We start from the raw sequence: 8,845 nt of genomic DNA on the forward strand, positions 1-8,845 counted from the left end.
GTGTTTGGGACAGTAACCAAACCGATGTTGATCTAGGACACGAAGAGTTCGACACGTACCGAAATATGAAGATCAGTTGGTTGTGGTAGTTGCTCATTAAACATTCTTCTTCGTAGAGCATTTCTGTGCAACGGTACAGATACTTTTCCATTGCAGTTGGTTTCTGGTTAATCGCTACCCAGCCATCACGGCGGAACTTCTTTTTGGATAAAAAGTAACACCGATCCCTGTTCGCTTATCCAATGTCGAAAGCGTTATTAAACTTGGGCTCTCTGATACATCACCAGACAAGTAATTGTGGAATAAAACACTGTCCTTTCTACTCAACTTTGTGAGTGGCCACGGCGTTAAATGCTTTTGTTTGTGATGCAACTGATTGCATGGCGACACTGGTAGCGAGTGTAAGAGGGTCTGAGGTAAAAGTTGTAAAAATGTAGACTTTCATGTGATCGAAGTTTTTGGGAATCGGTACGAAACGGGAGCTATTTGGACATAATTGCATCAAATTGCTAACGATGCGGCTATGAAAATAATGGAAAATATTTTTTTTTCATTTTTTTTTCATTTTGATGAGTTTCTACAAGTCCTGGTCATATGTTCCATCAGAGTGATTATGAGAACTCTATCCATATAAATTCTGTTTGTAGCGAATCCGAAGTCCCACCAACGCGGATTCCATTTTGTTTTTTGAGACTTAGGTTTTGTATAAAAGATTAAAACCGGTACAAAGCTCTGAATCATCTTTGTCATGCAGTGTCTCAAGAGAATTCCTCAGTACCCATTGTAACACTCAGTCAACGAACTACAATAGATGAACTGGCCGAGTGCCGCATGCAATTTGGTTTGCAACGGTACCGGGTGGGAAACTGTTTAGGATATCGATTATTTTGCGGGAACCCACAGGCAGCAACGTGCGGCGTCGGCTGCCATGCAGCATGAAAGAAACTCATTTACTGGAGCGAAATGTGTAATGAATGTACCACCAGCTCCCCCCTTACCTGGTGTCCACACACGTCAGCGAGCGTTGTATTCCGATTGGCGATGCGAACGGAGCATTCCATTTAATTGCAGTGCTCAGCAGAATGCTCCCTAGCAGTGAAGTTGCGATGCGAATTAATCAAGATGAATTGAAATGTTTGCCGACAGGGCTGTACCTTTTCGTTCAGCTGCGAAGACGCCACTATGACAAGGCATCAGTCGCATGACACGAAGGAACCTTTCCCACCCTCGGGGCGGTAGGCTGTGGGTTGCAGACGCGTGACGGTCGGAGAAGTTAGTCTTTTGTTAGTCGTTCATTAAGATAAGTTCGTACGCACGCACGATTCGTTCGGTGCTGCACATGCACCCCGGCAGCGATTCCATTTCCCACCATCAGCAAATACCGAGCGTAGAGTGCATCAAGGTGAAATGGTGCATCCACACTGGTACATGCACGCAGACGGTGCCTTTGCTCCCTCCGTTGTGCCGATCAAACCGAGCCCAAAGCCAACCACAAACAAATTCCTTCTATCAGTAGTCTTGGGCCTGAAATGGGGAAGGACGGTGTGCCATCTTTGCTGTGATGAATGTTTATTCTACTTTAATTGCTTCCCTTTGTGCGCAGTAAACGACGAGCCTTCGATACGCAGTGCCATATGGTATGGGACGGAGGGGCCCCGAAAGGAGCACTCGAAGGACGCATGTAACGAAGAAGCGAAACGAGATGCGTTTCAATCAAAACCAAAGACCATACGGTACAGAATGGCTGATTATGGTGGCACAATTTTCCAGATGAAATGCATCACACATGCCAAAGAATGCTTGACATATTAGAATATGGGAAGCAAGTATTTAAAATTAGAATTCGATATAGTTATGCTAGAACCAGATACAGTTTTATAGGTATGAAATGGTTGATCTTACAAAATGCAAATTTGAAAACAGTTTTGAAACAATCCGTGATTTTAAACCCGGTACAATAACAGGAGGGTGTTCTAGTATCAACCGTTTTATTCATAATCTGAAACTAATTGTATGGACCTCAGCTGTTGAAGTGCAAGAACTCGGGGAAGTTATCCACCTACACGTACATCGTTCTTGTACCTTTCGCATTGGTTGTTCAACGCTGTAAGGCTCCCGGGTGGTACGAAATTAAGCTGGTTTAAGCTGGTTTAATCATAAATCCATCGAGAACTGTTTACTTAGGACGATATGAAGTGCTAAGGCAAGAGTTCCCATCATTGCCGCAGATGTGGAAGCTGCTTAGGTATGCTAGAATGTTACTTTTCATAACAACAAACTTCCAAATCATGATATCAAAGTAATTAACAACGTAATACGAATAACAATAGCACCAAACTTGTACCCAATAGAAATTTAAAAGTTCATCGTAAAAAAATCGTCAGTAGCTAGAAAAACTTTGCTTTTGTGTTTCAAAGTTGGTAAGTAAGTGAACTATCAAACAAATTAATATACAAAGCTTTTTAAATTGAAATAAAACGCATTATTGCATATTGTTATGTATTTGGGTCCTCACGGTTCCGAGCTCCCCGAATAATCAACTGTCAACTGTATCAATTTTATACCTCGTAATTTATACCTCGTATACTAAATGAATAAATTCATCGATGTCAATTGCATCTGGAAGGTGTAAATTTATTTAATAAGTTTTAATTACATTGATTAATAATTATTTATTAATACTACAAGCACCAATACCAGTATAACATAATTGTGTATAGCAACCATATTGTACAAAGTTGCTATGAAATATGGTCTTTTTACTTGTAAAAGAATTTTATAAATCCACTTTTCTGGTCGAACCACAATCATTATTCCCATCAGTAGCATCATCAACTTCCAAGACGCAGTCGAATATGGAAGCAATCTTTCTCTCGAAGAGAATTTTAATTTTACCACACGTCTATCGCCCACCGAGCACACGCTGCTGAGATCGTTACACGTCATCGTAAAAACGTTGGTTGACGTTCTTCCCCGCCTGTCTTTTTCTCACTCCGGGAACTCCCGTTTTCTCCATTTCGCGTTGTCATGTTTTTTTGATGTTTGTGATCATTTTCGTACTATTCGGTATTTTTCCACTCCAATCTCAAGAGCGCGGAAGGACGTGTGGGTTGAGTACTGTTCCGGGTATTCAGTGGTACCAAAGTGGCCCCATTGAAGGATAGAAGGAATGGACCATCAACAAAGAGTTCGGAAAATTGTAGGACGAGCTTTGGAAGTTAACTATGGCAATGGCAAGTACGCTTTTCCAACCGTTGGTTTTTGATCCTGTTATAAGCGCTCATGAGGACTAGTTTCGAAAAAAATAGAGAACAAGCGAAAGGAAATAAAACAGATCATGATACACACCACACATCAATGCTCCCACTATGTTTGTGTTGCTTCAGCGGTCTCGCTCTTTCGTCCTTAATTGAACTTTCTATCGTCGCGTTCACTCCATCTCTACTAAGGTCTTCCGTCTTGCACATTTATCCGTTTTCCTCTCCATATGTCTTCGGCTGCATCACCGGGTGCGTTCTTTTGTCTAATTTTTTTTTTACATCTACTAGTAGCTAGAACCGGTAAGCTCTACAAAGAATCTTCTGCATCACGAAGCAAAAGAGAATAAAAGAATTCTTATTAAGAGTGCGCTTTCCCGGGTGTTGCTTTCAAGCGTTTTGCCGTACGATGTTTTTCATATTTTTACCCCCTCCTCACACCATCATCGCATCATCGTGCACTTGATATCACGCTTTTCTCATTCACGTTCGCCTGGCCAAACAAAGCCCCACGATAGTTGACTGGCGTCGAAGCGAGGTTTTCTCCGGGAAAACTTTGCCATTCGCGACTCTTGCACCCCACTAGTGCAAACACACAACGAATCATGGTAAACTCTCCCACAATGGGTAGTTTTCCACACACAAACACATAAAAAATTTCCCGGTATGAAGCAAACCATACACTAACCTAACGAGCAGCTTTTATGGAAAAAAAATCTCCTGACTCTCTGTCGGCCAGCGGCGGGAAACGTGTATCCTGAGTGGTATATGCTTTTTTCATGCAGCACACGCTTGAAAATTGCTCATTTTTCCGCTCATTTTACACTTAGCCTCCTCATGAAGGGAGTATTTTGTGGGATTCACTTGTGCCTGGTATCTTCTCTAGGGAAGAAAACAACTCCAGAGGTCGTATCCTAAGCACTACGAGCACCAGCCTTTCGGCTGTGCTCCGGACAATGATGCTTCAGAGATTGCTGTGATGCATGAGGAATCTTTTTTGCATTACATTGCTTTTTAATTGATTTTTATAAGTTTTTTGTTGGAAAAAGTCCCACAATGTGGAAATTAATCACAAAACACTATTTGCCATCTCAATGAATAGCTTTAGACAATAGAGGATGGTTTCCCAGGTAGACATCCTTCCGTTTTTTGTTCAACCCACTGAAAGATTGCCTTTCCAGGTTCAAACTAATAATAACTTACTTTTATAATGTTTACCATATTTACCATATCATACTAAAAGAAAATTTCCGTCACTTCCGATTTGTTGGAGAAGATGCTTATTGAAAATGATCACAACGCCAGTTACTTCCGTCGTCCTCGCGTGTTTCTCTTGCTGGAATGGGTTTTGATAAACTCTTTCCCATTTCCCAAGTAAATCAAACGAAGGAACGCGCGCAACGTAAGCCACACGCAAAACTCAGTGGCATCCTCCCGTGCTTCGTAAGACGGCGAAGGAAGCGAAACGAAGTGGAAAACTTTTCAATTTCCAGTGCGAACGGAACGGAAATCGTACGTATCGTCGCGTGAACCGGAAAGCTTAGCCCGCGCCTGTGACGGTACGGGCAGTGTTATTAGTTTTCCGCTAGGTTTGCATCGAGCCGGTGGAAACCCGGGAGGTTTCCTAGGAGGCCCTTAAATATGATCCACGGAAGGCGGAAGGGCCGTCCTGTTTCGCATGTTCCCAAGCAAGCAGCGTAGAGATGTTTTACACGACCGGAAAGTACGCGCACGGGGAAGCATTATTGCGAGAATTAATTTTCGCGCGCCTTTTGATGCCAACATGCGGCACGTCTTCAGCATCGCTCAACTGCCGCACTGAACCGTTTCCCATTTCCACTCGGCAAACCTCGAGATCCGTTTTCCCGCCACTGCTAGGACGATTCATCAACGCTGGCATGGGGGAAGTATCTTTCCGGCCGTTTTCGCGAAGGCACTTTGAATAATGATGCCAACGTAAAGGGTTTACTGGCGTGATTTGCCTGCAACGTAGAGTGGCACAGACCAATGCGTGACTGATTCAATTTGAAACGATACTCGAGCGTGGGTGATAGTTGCGATACGTCGGTGAAGGGAGGACCATTTCGAGGAAATGACAATATAAATTTCTTTTTAGGGTAGCGCACCTCTTGGGAGAAATGTAGAAATTATCACTATGCAGGCGTCGATCATCGTCCGTATGGTTCATTGCCAAGGGTACATTTCTCCGGATAATAGTGCCATAAATTGAACATAATGTTCTTATATTTCGCAAATCAAATAGACACATTATTGTACGGCGAGTTCTTTATTTTTTAGGCATCTTCTGTATTTAAATAAACAATACATACCTTTTCTAACTGGATTTCTCTTTTTTTGTGTAAGGTGTAAAATACGACGTTGCTACGAGAAAGCAATTTTATTCCGCCGACAGAACTTCAGAGCGAATAGAATTTCGGTTTAAAACAAACATAAAAACTTCTCCTAGCTACGCATCACACACGGAAGCTGTTTTCCAAGGATAAATATTTACTCTGTATCCGGACGACCCTGCGAGATCCGAATTGCTCCCTCACGCAAGGGTATCCCTTTGAGGTTAAAGGATACCACAGCCCAAATATTAGACCCTGTAAGTGAGCGGGAAGTATAAAAATAACATTCACCCTCCGTCTCCGACCCAAATCCCGGCCAGTTTTATTTAAACAAATACTGCCCAAACCAAGCCGCTGGTAAACCTTCTTCAGAAGTTACAGTAAAGATGATTACAACTTAAAGAAAGGAAAAGGTTGAGTTTGTTAGAATCCAGGAGCAAGGTTTTGTTGTTTACCGTTGATCCTAAAAAAATTATGCTGAGCAAACAAACGCTTCATTCGTCTGGCTAATCTACGAATTCAAAACAAACCATTGCCATTTAAATCCTGAACCAACCAGGCAAAAAATGTTGTGTGAAAAAAAACAAGCCGGTACGAATCTACTTCTTAAACATTTCTAGGAGCGTAAAATTTAAAAAGTGTTACTAAAGGATCAGTGTAAAATACAACATTTATGTATCTGAATTCAGTTATTATTTGGTTTTGTAACGATATCAAACCAAAACTAACGTAGAACAAAACATCCTCCAATCTATGCAAACCAACATTCCATTTCGCTTTTAATCAAACACCAGGCGTCTCCATCGCTAGCCTCCAAGAAACGCTAAGAACAGTAAAGTATTACAGAAACACAGAAAAACTGGCTTTGTTCAACCAAAAATGTAGCTTGCGTATCACAAATTTTTTTTTTTCATAAATTTTATCTTTATTTACAAGAATAATAAATATCATCATAAACCACCAGGCGTCTCCATTTGAAAGGTGCAGCTGGTCGTTCAACACAGACTAATTTAAATTTGAACAAACTATATAGGGATTGTTTCATGTATTTACGAGTTATATATACTTTCATATTTTACATTTAATATACATCTAAGGTAGGGGTACAGAACGAATAAACAAACATTGTGGGTCTTAGGGTTATACAAGTAGTTATATAGAGTCGATTCCGTCAGTCCTCACCATTGTAAGGACAAAAGATTCTTCATGCAGGGCCAATGAAGCATAAACCGTTGCTATACAACAGCTTTAGTAGCTGTTAGACGCAAACAATCAGCACCACTACCAACATCATCATCTTCGCCGGTAGCGAACCTCGCATCGCCATGCAATAGTTTTATGACCACCCGTTGCTAACACCCGACGATCTGTACTCTGCGTGACTTCTAGAACTCACGTTGCTTACTTCAATATTTAATCGCTACAGTCAAGGTCGAGTTGGTTACTGTTGGTACATGCTTCAGTGTTCATGTCTTGCTTCTCGTATTTTTTGTGCTTTTGCCTCAATAAAAGCTAGGTGCCATTTTTATTTCGATGATGTTATGCTCAGATATTAACTGCAGTACTTCGTTCGGTGTAACATTTCTGGTTGTAACTGTTTTCGTTTGGGCTCTTTTCACCTTTTCTTAGTTGGTCGTATGGGTTCAGTTAACCGTCGGTGTGTCATGCTGTTCGTTTTCTTTTCACCTCAAAACAGGTTTATATTTCCTGTGGTCCCGTCGATAGGTGCGTGTCTTTTCGGGGTTTAGTTTTGATACCCCGCGGAACATTTCATCAGGCAGATTGTTTTTTTTTTTTGGTTCACTTTGTATTCATTTTATGATACCGCCTCGCAGTCTGACCAATCGAAACGGTAGGAATGCGTGGAGTTCCGGAGCACGGCATCAAAACCGGCGTCATCAACATCGTGGCGTTTTAGTGCCTGGGGCAAACTTTTGTTCACTTGCCACATGATGATGGCAGCAAGCATTTGCTTAATTTACAGCAAGTCGCAACCACAGCAACCGTATCCCCAAACCAAATCAACCTATGGCGCTTTGAATAATGAGTCGTAAAGTGGCTTACAAAAATGCTAAAATAATTACCCTACAGCACGGCGACTAGCACCAACCATAGTTGGTGGGCCACGGCAATGTTGATCTTTAACATTACTGAGGCATACAATATTTTTGCATACCAAACCGGTTTTACGTGACACAATTTATTAACGCGAAAACACTTCAAGCCAAGCCTTCTTGTGAATGCTCTGTTTGAATAATTCACTTTAATGGAAGCCGCGAATCAAATGCACGATGCTTTTCATTACTAAAAAGTACTATTTATTGGGCTAACTGAGTGTATTTTACACCATGAACTATTATGCAGGATACCCATTTCTGCTGACTAGATTAATAAAGACCTGCATTATTTCTTACAATTCTTTAACAAGAATGATAAACATTTGAAAGTATTTTCCACCATTTGATGGTTTTTCCTGGCAACTATATTTTGTCTTTCGCTCCATATTTTATAAGCAAATTACTCCATGATGTCTTATCCTACACAACAAAAAAACTGAAAAGATAAAAAGTAAGTCGGAAGAAGAAAGGTTACCAATTGACCTAAGTTTATTTTCCCAGAAAATAGACATTCCTCGTGGGAAAGCGAGCAAATAAATCAACTGCGTAAGTAACGTGACCGGAACTCCGATTAGCTCAAACCAGTTGTCCCGAGATCTACGCTAAGAATAGACTAACACTGTAGCGTAGGATTGGTTTTTTAACGTTACGACCGCCTTGTGTGTTTGGATTATTATCATCCTTCGTCCTGTAAATGGGCATTTTCGTCCTGTAAATGGGTACCGAATCGTATTTTTTCACTTGTATGCCCTTTTGTAAGTCTTGTACGGCTTTTTACGCAGAGCCAAGTTTCCTTCATTGGAGACATTGAAAGTGACAGTTTGATAATTCAATCCAGGGTTGAATCGATTTTAGTGTCTTGCGTTTCCCACCGATCTCGGGTCCAATTCGAACCTATTATGTGACAAGTGACGCGTTCAATCGACATTTGGGGATGGTTCGAAATCAGATAAAAACTCCCAAAGCTCACTGAAACTCACCGGAACGGACGAGTCTTGAGGGGTCGTCACGCAATGCCAATCTTCAAAATCAGCACGCGTCGCAACTAATGATGTCTGTAATTGTTTCGTGAGCTGGTTGGATAATGTCCGCTTCCTTTCGGCGGGCGTCGTACATGCTA

This window comes from Anopheles ziemanni, chromosome 3 (assembly GCF_943734765.1).
Source record: "Anopheles ziemanni chromosome 3, idAnoZiCoDA_A2_x.2, whole genome shotgun sequence".
NCBI classification, from domain to species: Eukaryota; Metazoa; Arthropoda; class Insecta; order Diptera; family Culicidae; genus Anopheles; species Anopheles ziemanni.